Genomic DNA, 16,201 nt, shown 5'->3' with positions numbered 1-16,201 from the left:
CAACAGTGTTTTCCAAGGTCACACTGCTAACATGGCACTACACCGAGGGCTGAGCCTTGGGTATCTGGCTCTGAAACTCTATCACCTGGTCTGTGACCTGTCCACCATGGCAACCTCCTGCCCACCATCGAGCAGGACTTGGCAGCTGGTCATCCTCCCTAGCTAAAGGCCTCTTTTAGACTCCCAGGCTCAGGGAGCCCACTTGCAAGGGTGGTGAAGAGGGGCAAGAAGTGATTTTTTAATTTTAACTTTTCCCATCCAGTCACAGCAGTTCCTTTGGCCCCTTCTCCTGTCCAAGATGTTGTCAAAGAGCGTCTCACTGTAGCAGAGTGCTGGCCCCACTTCCCTCTCCCATTTCCCTGCACAGGCCTCCTTCCCTCCCTCCCAACATCCAACATTAGTCACAAAAGCCCAACAGAAGTTCAAAGACACTTTGATAATGGGATTTTCAAATGGATTGCACCAGGGGGGTGGCTACTGCTGCTGCTGGGTTCCCCAACATGTGAAGGGAGATTCCTATGCCAGAGGATGGGGCTAGGGCAGTGGTGGAGCTTCTCAGAATAGCCTGGCATCTCCAGCACGCCCAGGGCAATCCAGTGGCCCAGATTCACTATGGGATCCCAAGGCATTCTGTCAGCTTTTGCGTTCACCAGACCGGAAACAGCCTGCAGTATCCCAACCCTGAGCAGCATGCCCCTGCCTCCGGTGATCACAACTCGACCACTGGCAATAGAGCCCTGAGCTTCCTTTGGGAACTGCCTTCCCCATTCTCTGTACTCATGGATAATGGAACAAGTGGTTCCAGCCTGGCTAGTGGGCATATCCCATCCCAGAGTGACTAGTTCAGAGATAAACCTATGACTCAAGACAGTTATATGGGGCTGAATTATTGGACTCTTTTTGGAACTATTCACAGAAATAGGCACTTTAACACAGAAGGCCTGCCTGAAGCAGTGGATGGGCCTCTGGACACAGCTCATCAAATAGTCAATGCAGAAAACAGAGCGGAGAAGAGACGGAAGTGTGGACAGAGACACATCGGGTGTGCTGACATTCACTAAGTGACTTGATCAAGCCATGTCTGAAGCTGAACTTTTTCTGAGAATGCTCACTTTTATCCACCTGCTAAATCCTTTTTCTTTTGAAGTCAACTTGGATAGGATTTCCATAATATGTAACAGAGGTCCATCTTTGCCCCTTCCAACTCCTGGTGGCTCTCACTCCTGGCCCCAAGGCCATGTCGCTCCAGCCTCTGTCTCCCTGAGCATACTTTTTCTCAACCATGTGAACTCAGCTCTTCCTCAGCACCCTCTCGCAAGGACATTTGTGATTACATGAAGGACTACCCAGATAATTCAAGACAGTATCAAGATTCTTAATGCAATTTGCATCTGCAAAGACCTCTTCTTTACATCAAAATAATATTCAGGGTTCTAGGGCCCGAGACAAGAACAGACCTCTGAGAGCCACTCCCAGATGCTCCAATCATGCCAAGTAAGACTATCATCTGCAGGTAGATGAGGCATGTCACCATTAACACGCTCAGCTCTGAACACAACCCTTCCAAGGCCTTTGCAGTTTCAAACACATGCTCTACAGGTCAGAAATGGCTCTGAGGAAAGGTGGTGATGAAACAGGACTTATCAGTTTCCACTGCGGTCTACAGACCCTGTACTCAGGAAGCAATGCAGTCAAGTGGGGTTTCCCAGAGTGTAGAAAACTTGAGTGATGTGTGTGTGTGTGTGTGTGTGTGTGTGTGTGTGTGGTGTGTGTGTATGCGTGTTCCCAGAGTGTAGAAAACTTGAGTGATGTGTGTGTGTGTGTGTGTGTGTGTGGTGTGTGTGTATGCGTGGGGGGGGGGATTCCCAGAACTTTTTGCAGCATGGATATGAACCGTACAATGATGATGTGGGTGACTTCAGAGCTTCACAAAGTCTATTAGTGACAAAGTCTAAGTGGTGATACAGTCTATGATGCCACTGCCATTCTGCATGACACTGTGGTGGCCTTGATGTTGTTATTATTATTATTCATATGCCTGGCAAAGATTACATGAGCAGGCAGATACGAATCATTTACCACTAGCCTGCCCTTGCTTACATTGCTCCAGGCTCCAGCTCCTTCCCCCAACTCCACATTCAACTACATTCTTAATAGAATGTTCTAGTGCCATTGGGTGGGTTCAAGCATCTAGCTGGTGTCAGCTGGATCTTCTCAGACTCCAATTTTATTCCAACTCCCTTCATTCCTCAGCCAGACAAGTGAGGCCCTCATTTCTCTGAGTTTTCCCGACTTTGACATCAGGGGAGTCTGAAGAGAAGCCCACACACCCACTTATAAGACCACCCTAGTGGTCTCCACAGAATGACCAGACCACTGCACCTGCAGGCTTAAGCTAGGAGTGTCTGCAGGCTCTCCTAGTGATGCCTTCATGTCAGGGTAGTTGTTCATCAACACAGTCCAGTTGCTATGTGCTGCTCTGACCCTAGCGGAGGAGGTGGGATCAGAAATGGTGGACCGCTCCTGGTTGTCTGAATGGACTACAGATGAAAGTGCATGCCATAAGTGAGTCAGTCCCTGGGAGGAAAGCTGATATCAACATCCCTCAGTCTTGACACTACCTCAGAGGGTGGTCACTGTTCCAGGCTAGGAAGAATCAAGGCATGGCATCTCTCACATTGTCAGTGCCAAATCACTGGCCTTCACCATGGCCACTAATGTGGGATTGTTCTCTATCCTTCAGAGATTTAGTATGAGCCACAGTTGAAACATAAGCCATATGCGAAAAGTCCCAATACCACCTCTTGAACTGTTTATGCCCCTCAGTAAGAAATGAAGTCATATCACATCAAAAGCCTCCCTCATATGCTATTGAGAGCCTGGCTCTCCCCAAGAACAGCACCTGCCTCAAGGTGCCCCTTCCCATCTGACTCTTGGAGACCTTTTGCTTGTGCAAGTCCTGATTTCCTTCTTCAACCTGAAGACAGAGACAGACTATCAGGAGTCTCCAAGAACAGCCGTAGGTTTGATGCTGGACTAAAAGAACTCAAAAGACTCAGCAAATGTCTGCACTTCCCATTAAACTCTATTTCAGCATGAGAATATAAAACAAACTCCATGAAGGGTTATAGAGGCTGAAGCAATGGCCTGAGCAAACTGGTCAAGTGCAAGAGTCCTCCCTCAGGAAAGTCCTCTGTGGAGCCACACAGGGTGTGCTGAGTTCCTCCATTAACAATCACGACAAATTCCTCCGTCAACAATCATGACAGCATGTGTAGCCACGATCACTGTCTACCAGGGACGCGCACAAGCTCCCCTAGGTCCAGGTGTGTATGTGCACACATGCAGAGGTCAGAGGAGGCCTTATTCCTTTGAGACAGGTCTCTTACTGAACCTAAGCTCATTGTTTCGGCGAGGATGGCCGTCAGCAAGACCCAGCAATCCTCCTGCCTCCACCTCCCACAGTGCTAGTATTGTAACAAACAGGAACCAGCCTTTTATATGGGTGCTAAGGATCTGAACTCAGATCCTCATGCTTCCAAATGCCCTTACCCACTGAGGCATCTTCTCCAATCCAAAGGTCAGGGGTTATCATCAGAGACCAGACACATAGGTACCACATGCCTAGCATGTAGCCAAACTGCAGGTTACAGAAAGAGAAGTCAATATTTGGCATCAACCACACGGTGTATATAAATAGTTTAGAGAAAAAGCCACCATCATCACATAGGAAATTGTGGGAACTTCCCAAACACCAGCTGTTGAGCTACCTTACAACCCAGCTTGCTACAGAGAGCAGGGATAGGTTGGCTATGCTAGATATTCTTATTTATTATTTATTTATTTTATTTTTTGTGGGTACACATGTCACAGTGTGCATGTGGAGGTCAGAAAGAGGACAACTTGTAGGAGTTGGTTCTTTCCTACCATGTGGGTTCAGGGGATAGTACTCAGGTCAACAGGCATGGCAGCAATTGGCTTTACCCACTGAGCCATCTTGCCAGCCCCTATGCTAGATATTTTTGTACCCTAGCTCTAGAACACTCATCAGAAGGCTCCTTTCCTGCTACCTGGCCACTCCAGGGACAGAATTCTGACACCAAATCCTAGACAGGTGACAGCCTCTAAAAGTGCCGTTGACAGAGTGCTTAGTCCCTACAAAGCTCTCTGGTTCACCGATGCCTGTTATTAGCCCAGAACACCAGCCTCTGGGGTCAATATATCATGCTGACAAGAGCTTCATGTAACAACAACCACCAGTAACGATGACTGTCAGGCATTGGGCCAAACTCTTGACACTCAAGAAGCTCATATAATATTAATATTACTATTTTATGATGGAATCACTCATGGTGTAAAGATGTGAAATGACTTGCCTAAATTCATGCTATTAATGGATTTGAACTCTGGTCCATTTGACCCTACAGCCAGTGACTTTTAATCCCCATCTCCAGTAGCTACTGGAGCCTGTCTTTCTCTGACTACCAGTATCATTTCCAGTATAACTTAATATGACTTTTTTCTTTTACTAATACTTTTAGTTGACTCATGTTTTTTCCTTTTAAAATAGCTGAAAAAATTTATATTCATCTTCAATTAGAGAATGAGTAATGTATACCACAAACCTACAGTCATCATAAAAATGATGAGCATGAAAAGTCATCAAAGATGTCCATTCACCATTGAGATGCTGCACCTGCTGAGGCATTCTCCTACCCAGCTCCACTCTGATTCTCTCCTCACCATAACCGTAAGAAGAGAGACAAACTCAAAAGGAAAACCCTTCTTTTGTTAGGATTCACTGGAACTGAATGTCTTTTCCCATAGACATTATGTTAACTTTCTGTCACTGTGACAAAATATCAGAGATAATCAACTTTGCCAAGAGGACAGGTTTATTTGTGTTCATGGTTTCAGAGGCCTCAGCCCAGAGTCACTTTGCTCCATTGCTTTTAGTGAGCAGTGGAGAAAACTTCTCACCTGGTGACTGTCAGGAGAACAAACAGGGAAACAGGAAGGAGGGGTTGGAGTCCCAGTATCCCCTTCCATGGCACATCCCAGTGACCTAACATCTTCCTACCAGGCCCAGATCCTGAAGACTCTTCCATCTCCCAATAGGACCACAGGCTAGGGACCAAGCTTCAACAGGTAACCCCTGGGACAGCATTCCAGAGCCTCATTATATTCATCTAATGCATCGCTGCATAGCACTTTGAGAAATACTACACTGTACCACTGGCACTGGCCAGCCTGCCCCATGTGGCTCACTTGGCTCAGCAGGGACGCCTAGCTTCCTGTGTGTCCCACCCCTCAACCTTAAGCTCCAAGCTTGTTCCAGCTCCTGCCCAACTCCCATTCTTTCTCATTTGTTCCCTAGATTTGGGAGCCACTAAGTCCTAGGAGTCATTTACCACCCATCAGTAGCCTGGGCCAGTGGTCCCAGCCTCCCCTACTCCCCTCCTCCTCCTCAGCTGGTTGCTGTGTTTGTCCCTATGCTCTGTTTCCATGGACTGTGGTCAGCTTGCCAGACTATCGGCCAGGCCTTGCAGAGGGAAAATACCACCAACAATGCTATCCTTCTTGCATCATTCCACATTCAAGAGCAGCTACAGAGAGAGGGCAGAGACAGAACAAACAGGGCAGGTGGGAGCCCAGGTGAGAGAAAAGCATATGGAAGCCAGGAGTATACCACTTCTAAATTTGCACTTCCCCAACGCAATCTGACACCTTGCACAGTCCTCTGGTCTGGCATTAGGAGCCCCTGCCAGTTTGGTCATGAACTCTAAGAAGTCATTTAGCTGGGTCAGAGTCCCCGACTAGAGGCCATCCACCAGGGTGATCTTAGCCAGCAAATCAGCAAACACCAAGGCGGAGAAGGCTGGGAGATGATGGGGAAGTGAAGTTTAAGAAGCAAAGAGACCTGGGTTGGACTCCTAACTCAACCTTCTCCTCAGGCAAGTGATGAAATTTCTACATCTGAGAAGTAGGACCCAAAATAATACTACATAGGATGCTGTGGGATGGCAGGGATCACCCAGGGCCTATGCTTAGCAAACATTATCTTTGTAGAGCTGGGCTCTGAGCTGGGGGTCAAGAATAGGAAATAAGCCAGAGGTGGGCAGGTGTTGGTACTCACAAGTTTTAAAGAATGGCCAGCTCCACAGGGCCCAGCTCCACAGAGTCTAGGCTCCATGGAACTTAATGGGGTTAGGCTTTATCCAAGGCCAGAGCCTACAAACTGGGCCATGACATGAATTTGACTTCCTTGACTTGCTTGGCCTGCAGATATTTTGAAAAATACTTGACTTAGTTGCTGTTCTAATTTTCTTTCTGTGATAAAGCAACTTAGTGGAAGGAAGGGTTTATTTCAGCTAACAGGTTACACTCCATCACTGAGGAAAGTTGGGGCAGGAACCTTTGCCCCCTTCTTGACTACTGTGCTTCAAAACCCTGTCTGCCTGTGAGAATCACTTGGGAGCTCAGAAAGAGATAAAGTGATGCCCAGGAATACCACGAAGCCTAGGTTATGGGGAATAACAGAGACCATCTGCTTTGAAAGCTTGCAAGGTTATCCTAATGTGTAGCCATCCTAACAGCTCCTGTGCCTAACAGGACAGCTGCCTCACTCAGCACCTGTGCCTGGCCCAGGTACTGCCTGGGTCAACAGCTTCCTCAGATGAGGTTCAGAAATCAGGAAGGGTGGTGGCCCCACAACACATACAAGCATGTAGATCCACCAGCAGCCCCTGCCTTACCTCCATCATCTACGCTGCAGGAAATGAGGGCTTGGTTTTGCAGCCAGCTCCCTCCCTGGCCATCTCCCAAGGCTTTGTCACCCCTGGCCACCCTGGGATGGCCAAAGCTTCCAACGGTGGAGAGTGTGGACACAGAAGAGCCAAGGCTGGTTTTCTTGCCCAGGCCTTGAAGACAGCCCTGTGACATTCAAGTATCAGGTTTTCTTGGCATGACAGAGGTTCTTGTGGCTGAAAATATACTTTCTGTAAAACCCTAGAACCAAACCACAGGCTCAAAACACCAATTTCATCATTACATGACAGAAGCATCTTTCTGCCCACAAGCCTGGTCAATATAACCATGACTGTAAAGTAAAGAAGAGAAGCAATCGCCTGCTGTTGCTGCTCCGGAGGAGTAGCAGGGACAGGGCTGGGGAGCAGCCTGGCCACCAGAACTTGTGAAGGGGCTGGTGTCTTTGTGGTCTATCTGGTCCCTGGACTGGTGACTTATTCGCAATCAAGGCTGTCCTTACTCGTTTTATGCTGTGTTTCTATAAACAAGGAATTAAAAAGAAGAAAGCCCACAGCCCATGTCATTGTTACTGGTGCACAGAGCAAGGCTGTCCAGGGCAGAGAGTTGACATGAAAACAAGAGATGGCTCCCTATCTGGGGACCTGAGGCGACAGCAGAGTAAAGGTGGCCAAAATGAGACAAGGACATGGGATTTCCATTGTGTAAAGTGTGGTAGAGCTAAAGATCAGTGACAAGTGACACATGAATCACAGAGGCAAGGGCTTCCCAGGATGTGACATGTCCCAACAGGCTGTGTGTCAGCCTGAGAAACAAGAAAATGAGGAAGAGATGGTCACTGTGCAGGTAATCTCAAGGAGTTACTACCCTACAGCTCCGGGCAGAGCTGGGGCAGGCAGATTTACTGATAGAGTTTGAGGTCAAGGGACACCCCACTGTGGCCAATGCAGGGCTGGATTCTACACTAACCAATTCTACAAGATGGGAAACTTTGTTTGATCCTCTCCCCACCACCACCCCTGTGTGTATATATATATCATCGACCGCCTGGGGAAAGGCTGGTACAAGTGATAGCTTGTACTGAGCCTGTCCTAAACAGAGCATCCAGACTCCTCCAGACCTCCTCCATCAGATTCTTCATTCTAACAAGTGCCCCTTGCAGCCTGTATACCCATGCATGTTTGAGAAGCACTAATTTCAAGCATATGGCCATTTTATCAATGCAAGGGACCATCCAGGGGTGCACTGATGGAGTGTGTAACAGCCACATAGACAGCTGAGGGGCTCAGAGGCACTTTCAGATGAGGAAGCAGACACTGACTCTTTCCCAGCTGAATTCAAGGCTGTGTGCTCTTCCTACAGTCCCTGACTCACTGATCAACGTAGACATTAAATAGCCTCCTTGGAGCAGGCCAGCCACACCAAGCATCGCTTTAGGAATTATTGACTTGTATATTTTTATTTATTTATTTATTTATTTATTTATTTATTTACGCATCTTGCTTACTCAAACATTTACTGTGTCAGGTGCCGAGAGCACACAGACAAATGGCCCAGCCTGGTCTGGAGAAGAGTTTGACTTCTCATAGGAGAAAAAGAAGCAAATGGGTAGTGACATGGTGTGTGAGGTGAGGGACTTACACAGTGATGGGTGCATGATATAGGGTACTAAAGGAAAAGGGGATCCAGCAGGGCTTCCTCAGAGGGGTGCTGCCCCAGGTTCATCCAAAAGACACGCTTTCTCCTAATAAGGCTTCCCGTCTGCATTTTCTGTTTCTCCTACCCTGGCTTGCTTTCTAGCATATTGATCGTATTTTCTTTATTTCCCATCTCTTCCAACAAACCTGATGTTTGTAGAGGCCATTTAAACTATGTAGGTGGTTACACTGGCATTTTTAACACAAACACTTGACTTCAAGCACTGCATTAATCAATAGCTCTTTACACCTCCTGAATAATACAAATTCCCAGCATGCTTTGCCATTGCTCTGTCTCCACTTTCTGGGTGTTGGCAGGGGGAATAGGCTAAAGGTGTTATTTTTCAACAAGTTCTGGAACTACCTGTTTATCTATTAGTTCTTGCCACTGATAACAACTTTCCAGAAAAATAAAAATATCCAAATTGACTCCAGAGGAAGTAGAAAACCTTCAGAGATCTATAACCTTCAAAGGAATTGATCAGCAGTCAAAAATCTACCCTTTAAAACCTTAAAAGCCTTGTGTGGCTTTCCTGCTAAGTTTTCTCAAATGTTTAAGGAAAAGACAATACTTGAACAATCTTGCCCAGAAATCAAGATGAAAACACTCAGCCCCTTTAATAACACCAGGACAGCAACTTCAAAAGAAAAAAACAGAAGAAGGAAAGAGTAGGAAAGCCTGCCTCCTAACCCCACTGAGCATGGACAGGTGAGAATTTGAGAGTAGGAAAGCCTGCCTCCTAACCCCACTGAGCATGAACAGGTAAGAATTTGAAATGAACATTAGCAAATTCTAGATGAAAACTCATCAAATTCAACACATTAAAAAATTACAAGAAGAGCCGGGTGTGGTGGCGCACACCTTTAATCCCAGCACTTGGGAGGCAGAGGCAGGCAGATCTCTGTGAGTTCAAGGCCAGCCTGGTCTACATAGTGAGTTCCCGGACAGCTGGGGCCACAGGGAGGACCTGTCTCAAAAACGAAAAAAAAAAAAAAAAAAAAAAAAAGTTACAAGAAGAAATACAGGCTGGGTTGTGGAGCTGGTTCAGCAGGTAAAGGAATTTGCTCATAAGCCTGATGATCTGAGTTCAATCCTGGAAGTCACATAAAGGAGGAAGGAGAACCACCTCTACAAAGTTTTCCTCTGACCGCCACAGGCACACTATGGTTTGTGTGCTCTCTTGCACACACATCATACATACACATATACAATAATTTTTTTTTTTGGTCTTTTTGAGACAAAGTCTCTCTGTAGCTCCAGCTGGCCTGGAACTCACTATGTAGACCAAGCTGGCCTTGATCTTACAGAGATCCACTTGCCTCTGCCTCCCTAGTGCATAAATCATCTTTTTATATAACAGGCTAACTAACCTATATGCTAAATAAAAGCCTAACAGGCATCAGCATCCATGTGGGATGAAAGCTCCTTGTGGGGGCCTGGAGAAATGGCTCAGCGGTTAGCAGCACTAGCTGTTCCTCCAGAGAACCCAGGTTCAGTTCTCAGAACGCATGTGGTGGCTAACAACTCTCTGTGACTCCAGTTCCAAGGGATCCGACACCCTCTTCTGGCCTCCACAACTACTGCGTGGACATGGTGTACTTATATATGCAGGCAAAACACTCATATACATAAAATAAAAATAAAATAAAATTTAAGGAAAGTTCTCTGCAGACAAGAACCAGAAGGGAATTTTCTTAGTCTGATAAATCAAAAGTATCCAAAATTAAAATTCAGTTCATATTTAATGGAAAATACTGGAAGTTTTTCTGTTAAGATCATAAATAAGAAAAGGCTACTAGCTACGACTGATTTTTAATCACTGAACATCCCACCAAAAAAAAAAAAAAAAAAAAGAAGAGGATTGCCAAGGGAGAAACTTCTGACATCCTCATGCAACATAAAGTATTTACCTCCAAGACCCAAGGAATTATACAAACTACCAGATCTAACCAGACAGCTCAGGATCTATTTATAGAAACTAACAACATTCCTATGAACCAGCAACAATCAAAAAACAATAATAAATACTTAGGGTTCAACTAGCCAATTGAAAACAGATTATCTGTCCCCACGCTCTCCTGAAATGAGATTGTGGGGATAAATGACTTGAAAACAATTAGGTACAAAGCCACAAAGAGGAAGATAAAATAATACAAGAACTGACAACGAAAGAGACTCATAAACAAAACGTTAGACAATGAAACTCAAATGGATAAACAGCAATGACTTCACATAGACGAGAAAGCTGAACGCGACACACCTCCAGGGAAGACAGGAAATAAGCTGATTTATATTGTGAAACCTCAGGAAGACCAAGGCAGGCTCTCAGGCATGCATCAAGTAGAGGTTTAAAAAGGGGCAAGAGAGCCGGGTGTGGTGGCGTATGCCTTTAATCCCAGCACTCGGGAGGCAGAGGCAGGCGGATCTCTGTAAGTTCAAGGCCAGCCTGGTCTACATAGTGAGTTCCAGGACAGCTGGGGCTACAGGGAGACCCTGTCTCAAAAAGACCAAAAAAAAGGGGGGGGCAAGAGAAATGCTTCCTAGACCCCTTCGCACCTATGGCAGCCGTGTGACATATCCTATCCCAATGGCAGGAAAAAGTCTCTGGGACACCCAGAGGGCAAGAGACAAGTCAGATTGAGAATGGGCATTTAGAGAAATGGTTATATACTGCAGGTAGACCCATTTTCTTAACAGAAACCTACTGGAGGGTCTGCTCCAAGGAAACTGAGGCAGAAAACCAAGAAAGCAGATGTGGGACTAAAGAAATGGTCCAAGAAGCAAAGGAAACTGAGGGGATAGAGTAAAGGAAGATCTCAAGATGACAACTAGGGCAGGCAGTCTCTTTCACTAATAGTGAAAAATGGGCCTGATAGATGATGTCATGGGTTGACAGTATGTGGGAAAAATTGCAGGGGACAAATGAAAATGATTGTTTTTGTTATTATTTCCTCTCTTCTTTGTCACTGTTATTCTATGAAAGAAACAGAGTGCAGTAAGGAATTCAGTCATAATTTACAACAAAATAAACACCAGGCTGTGATATAGCCAAATACCATGGTAACACTGCTTAAGTGTTTTACAAGGGCCAGAATATAAGGGGGCCAGATCTAATCTTCTGTGATAAGAAGCATGTGACCAAGTCAACTCAACTCATGGGGGGAGGGGGACAGGAAGCACAGTAGGGGGGGAGGATCACAGCAAGATAAAGCCCTCAAGAATATGCACCCATGACCAACTTCCTCCAGTTAGGCCCAACCTCCTAAAGTTTTCAGAAACTACCAAAATAGCTCCATAGGAGGAGAATATTTCATATTCAAATCATAGCATTTTGTATACAGTTCATCTCCAAGACCCTTAACAATCCCAGCATTGTACAAAAGTTCAAGTTCAAAGTGTCTTGTGAGGTTCAAGGCAAGTGCATGGGTGTAAGTGCACCTGTATCATGCAATGCCTGAGGAGATCAGAAGAGGGCATTGGATCCCCTGGAACTGGAGTTACAGATGGTTGTCAGCCGCCATGTGCGTGCTGGGAATCAAACCCAGGTCCTCTGCAAGAGCCACCGGTGCTCTTAACTGCTGAGCCATCTCTCCAGCCCCTCAAGGTAAATTCTTAATGGTAAGCTCCAGTAAAATAAAAAACGAGTTAGATACTTCAAACGTACCATGGCACACAGCAAACACTCCCATTCAAAAGGAGGAAACAGAATAGCCAAGGCAAGATGAGAGCAAAGCAAGACTGAAGCTTATAGGGCAAACACTAAGTCCGGTGACTCCACGTTCAGCATCCAGGGCACAGAGTGGCAGAAAGCGAGCGCCAACAGGCCTGGGTGGCCCATCTAGATGGCTTTGCCAGTTATAACCCACATGGCTTCTTTTGGGGGCTTCCACTCCTGACCTGTAGCTTTTCTTGGTAGACATTCCACACTCCTGACATCTTCAACATCCTGGGGTCTTGGCTGCAACTTACCTTCACCTTCATACCTTCACACAGAGCCATGGCAGCTGCCTGCAGGGATCCTGGTCCTGTCTCACATTACCTGGCCTCAGAGGCCTTTTTTTGAAACCTGGGTGGAAGCCTCTGTAACCCTCTAGCTCTCTCATTCTACACACCTGCAAAACCAGCATCATTTGGATAATGGCAATGCCTATTGCTAGCTTGAATAGGACCTGGGCTCCTCAGACCAAGGCTGCAGTTACCTCTCAGTGCCTGGAAAGCTGGTTATGATGTAATGATTCTTTAAGAAGCAATTTCCTAGGTGGCCGTTTGCCAGTAGGGTGCCCAAAGGTGCTTTCTTCTCAGGGGAAAGTCTTTTAAATGAATTGACTTTTTCAGACCCTTGAGCCTGAAATTGGTGGGCTCTGGCTAATCCTGAGGCACTTTCAGGCATCTTTTCTATTGTCTCAATACAAAGTATTTAGCTTCTTTGTAATGAGTCTAATGTCTTCAGAAGCAATGTCTGCTTAGCTCCAGCTTTACACTGGTGTTTCTAGCCAAATTACTTTTTTTTTTTTTTTTTTAAATTTTCTGCTTTTCTTTGAAATAATGATGCCACAGCCTGGACCTCCTAAAAATCTTCCCCACTAAATAATCAGTCCATCACCTTTAAACTCACACTTCTACAAAGTCTTAGGGCATATAAACAATATATAATGTGAATGACTTCTGATCCAGTTCCCAAATGCAGTCCTCCTTCCCATCTGAAACTTCATGAGTCCAGCCTTCACCTTCGGCCTTCCTGTAGGCATTCTGGTCTCTGAGTTCTCATCGAAATCACTCACTAAACTCTGCTTGTCATTATAAGCTTTTTGTACGCTGCTTCTCCAAGCTTTTCCAAATCTTCCAATAAGCCAGCCTTAAAGACTTCTGAATCACATTGCCAGGTAGTCATAGTAATGAGCCCATTTCTCCAATATAATTTTCTCTCTTAGTCAGTTTAGTCATTGTGACCAATACCTGAGAGACATATACAGAATATATATATAAATATACACACATATATATACATATACATGTATATATATGGGAGGTGATGAAGATGTCCAAAAGAAGGGGAAGAGGGAACAAGATAGGGTACTATATGTGACATGAGATTAAAATAGGTTATTCAGGGGGAAGAAAGGAACCAGCAAGGGGAGGAAGAATGAATAAAAAGAAAGTATAATGCTATACCTACACACATACACACATACACACACACACACGTGAAATATCACAGTGAAACGCATTACTTGGTATGGTAACTTAAAAAGATGAATCAGGGCTGGAAAGATGGCTCAGCAGTTAAGAGCACAGACTGCTCTTGCAGAAGACCTGGATTCAGAGCCCAGCAGCCACATGGTAGTTAACAATCTGTCACTCCAGTTCCAGGGGATCTGATGCCTTTTTCTGGCCTTCGCAGGCCAGAACATGGGTGCAGTTACATAAATGCAGGTGATACACTCATACACATAAAACAAAAATAATTTTAAAATTTAAAAACATGAATCAAGGGGCTGGAGAGAAGACTCAGTGGTTAAGAGCATTTGCTGCTCTTACAGAGGACCTGGGTTTGGTTCCTAGCACCCCTGGCATCTCACGACCATCTACAATTCTAATTCCAAGAAAGCAAAAGCCTTCTTTCAACCTCTGAAAGACACTGCATGTACATGGTACATATATATGCATGAAGGCAAAACACTCATACACATTAAAAAATAAATCTTAAAAAAAAATTAACCAAAGATGATACCTTAGTGACAGAACTCAAGGGAAGAGTTTGTTTTGCCTTCTTATTGTGCTCCCAGTTTCAGTCCATCATGGAAAGGAGAATGTGGCAGTGCAGAGCAAAGCAGCTACATCTTAGCTGCCAGGAAGCAGAGAGAGGCAATGCCTGTACTCACTGGCTTTCTTAGTTTCCCTCTTTTGTTCCATCTGGGCCCTCAGCCTATTAAATGCTGTCACCTACATTCAGGGTCAGTCTTCCCCCTCAGTTGTTCTCACACATATCAACCTTCTCTGGAAATGCCCTTGCAGATGTACCTGAGGGTGTGCTTTGCTCATTCCCTAAGCATCTCTCAACTCAGTCAAAATGTCAGTAAGAAGAACCATCACACCAATATAATCACAAAACATAGTACCAGTCAGATTGGTACACCTGTCATCTTAGCTCGCAGGAGACAGAAGCATGAGGCTCACCCACAAGTCTAAGTCAGCCTAGGCTGCATAGTGAGTTCCAAGCCAGCTAGGGCTACATAGCAGGACTGTCTCAAAAATGAACAAACAAAATATGATCGTTCCATTTCAATATAAATCACAAGAGTTGTTCCTAGAACAAAGAGTTGATTCTAGAATTCAGTGGAAATAGTGAAGATTCACAAATATCCAAAATGTTTGAAGAATGAAGACTTGTTCCTTCGGAGAAGTCTTCTAAAGATGTGATAATTAAAATAGTGAGCAATACATACACGCAGCCCTACATACACACAGAACATACAGATGTGATAATTAAAATAGTGAGCGATACATACATATGTAGCCCTACATACACACAGAAAGCCAGAAGAGCAACCCAGGAACAAACCATATAAAAATACATAGCTAATTGGTCATCACATCAGTGAGAAGGGCCTGGGGTATTTCTCAGTGGTAGAATTCTCACCCACTATGTTCAAGGCCCTGGGTTCAACCCCCAGCACCTCCTCTACCAAAGAAAAACATCACTGAGGAAAGATTTCCTTCAGTAATAATGGAATGATAGACAGCCTACTCAATTAGAAAAAGAATATTATGAATGTAACTTTAGGGTTCTTGGTCTACAGCAAACCAAAAAGAAATTACATGTGGATCAAAGATCTAATCGCCACATACAAAACACTAACACTTATTTAATCATACGTGCGTTAAGCTATCTTGTGATCTGGGGATAATAAAAGATTTCTTAAGCAAAACCCATGAAGTGACAGGTTAATAAATTTGATTACATTACAGTGGAAAATTTCATGACAAAATATCTCAGTAGAAAAGGAAAAGATAAAGCAATGATTGAAAGATAAGTTCTGCAGCTTAGGCACCTGGCAGCTGACCAAAGGGGAAGTGCATGTGGGGCGGGAACCTAGGAAACAGGCCGTCTCATTAACAGCGAAGGAAACGCAAATGCAAGGCCAATCCAAGGTGCAGCCCCGCAAGGCCTCAGATGGCAGATATGAGTCTGATGGATTTGGCGAAGCAAATGGAAATTCTGGCACTCTGTAGGTGGCAGTATATATTTCTGGAGTCTTTTTGAATCACTTGGCACTATCTAATAAAGTCCAGATGTATATCTCAGAAGATATGTTCCTTCTAGGTAGGAGCCCCAGAAGAATGCTCACAGGGTTGACAAGGAGACAAGCAAAGGCTGAACAGTGAAATATCCACCAATGGGGTACACGTGGAATATGCACATCAGGGAGCTGTGCAGCAGTTAAACAAAATAGGTCTACATGTACCAACATAGATAGACCTCAAAAACATGAAAAGAAGCAAATTGCAAAAGTATAAATCCAGCATGGAACAGTTCATGGATGCTTCAAAACACACATGACATTACTTAATACTATTTGGGATACATACACGCTAATGAAAATTTAAAACATACTTGTGGAAAATGCATACCAACCACAGAACGAGGATTAGCTTTAGAGAAAGGAGAAAAGGGATCGAATCGGAGGAGAATTCAGGAGACCTTAATGCCAAGTAGCCCGTTATATCTGAGTGACGT

The 16,201-nt window shown here is 44.9% G+C and overlaps 1 protein-coding gene across 4 annotated transcripts in view; it reads right to left on the bottom strand.

The window, feature by feature from the left end:
- The window catches only part of Gas7 (growth arrest specific 7), a 264,772-nt gene that overhangs the window by 128,421 nt on the left and 120,150 nt on the right, over positions 1-16,201 (bottom strand). The window lies entirely within an intron of this gene.

The sequence above is a fragment of the Nannospalax galili genome, unplaced genomic scaffold (genome assembly GCF_000622305.1).
Source record: "Nannospalax galili isolate Female #2095 unplaced genomic scaffold, S.galili_v1.0 scaffold146, whole genome shotgun sequence".
Lineage (NCBI taxonomy): Eukaryota > Metazoa > Chordata > Mammalia > Rodentia > Spalacidae > Nannospalax > Nannospalax galili.
Note: the sequence above shows the minus strand (reverse complement) of the source record. Positions and strands in the feature narration are given on the sequence as shown.